Raw genomic sequence first — 1,527 nt, forward strand, 5'->3', positions numbered from 1 at the left:
GTTTTTTTTTTTTTTTTACTAGAAAGGGGGGGAAAATGAATACTTCAGCCAACTCCTATTTTCTTTCTTTCTTTTCTCTTTGTAGCAGTTTGGATTTTTCTTCTCTCTTCCCCTCCTGCTGCCCCTTGACAGACACGCCGAGGGTCCGGCGTGAGCGGTGCTGGCGTTACCTCCATCTTTGCGTACCGAGATACCGGCTCTTGTTCTGCTTCCAGGAGCCTCCCCTAAAATCCCTTCTCCTCCCAGCACGGATAACACCAGCAACCGCAATGGGACCTCGCTACCTCCCTGCCCCACTGCCTGGTAGCACTTCCCCGACCAGCCTTCTCCAGGCGTCACCCAGCTGCCCTTCGCACACCTCCCCTTATCTCCCGGACCAAAGTCTTTATGGTCTCTTCATTGAGCAGAGAGATTCAGCTGCCCGGAGTGTTGCCGGATGCTGCAGGAGAAGGAGCATCCATTCTGCGCCCTATGTTTCAGCCCCAGCAAACCCTCTGTTTGGTGTGAGAGCACCAGCTGCTCCTCACGCCCCTTGCTTCTTATCTCCTCCTTGCCCGCTCGTCTGTCCCATGATCTTGCATAGTGCAGGTGGCTGCATGACGCCTTCGGGAGCAAGGGGCAGGAGGGGACCTACTCCACCCAAGTTGCAGGCTTTCCTCCTAGAAGGCAGCAGATCAGATAGTATTTGCCTATCCCTCCTCCACTGCAGCAGCACCGCTGTCACTTGTCACTTGGTCTCGGTGAGCACAGCTCACACTCCTCCTCCTGGGTGAGTCACCCCCGGCTTAGCTCCCGCACTGCTCTGGCTGCTTCTATCCCAGCCCTATGGACAGGAGAGGCACACTGGCCATCACTAGTTACTCCACTGGAAGCAGAGTCACTGCACCAAAAACAGGTGGCTGGGAGTAGGGATCACCTACGCTGGGAAAAGGAAGAGGAGCTATGTCAACACCTGGAGGCCTCGATGTACAGGGAAGTCCAGCTTATCCCACTGCTGCCTGAAAGTTGGAGCGAAGCAAGGTTATTGCATGTGGATGTATGGACAGCTGCTACTTCTCTCATGTGAGAAGAGTCGATCAGAATTCTGCATGAATTACACTGACTTGACACCTTATTTTGATGGTGCTGATCATGGCAGAAGGTCTGGTGAGAGCTCTGAAATGGATCTGTCACTGGGTAGGGCAAGGTGTACACCAACCTGCTTCTCAAGTTGCAGGCAGTGTAGTGTTAGCTGTGGTTCCTGTGCCTCCAATAGGTGAAACCGCTGGAGTGTATTGCTGGACATTTAGAATCTGGAATATGTGGTTAGCATTGTCTAAAGCACAGCTTCAGAACTTTTTGTAGCATTATCATTTAAATCAAAAGGAAACCAGGAGATTGAGTCATAATCCTCAAATTGGTATGTGGCCATTTGCGTTGGCCACATGCTTGAAACAGAATGGGCTACTGAGTGAATCAACATGAAAAAGTTTTGCACCCTGTTGGGCAAGATGTGGACTCAAGAGAATGCCACCAACACGAGTGAAG

The sequence above is a fragment of the Corvus kubaryi genome, unplaced genomic scaffold (assembly GCF_017639235.1).
Source record: "Corvus kubaryi isolate FWS band 111438036 unplaced genomic scaffold, C.kubaryi_AGA036_p1.0 split3-73, whole genome shotgun sequence".
NCBI lineage: Eukaryota > Metazoa > Chordata > Aves > Passeriformes > Corvidae > Corvus > Corvus kubaryi.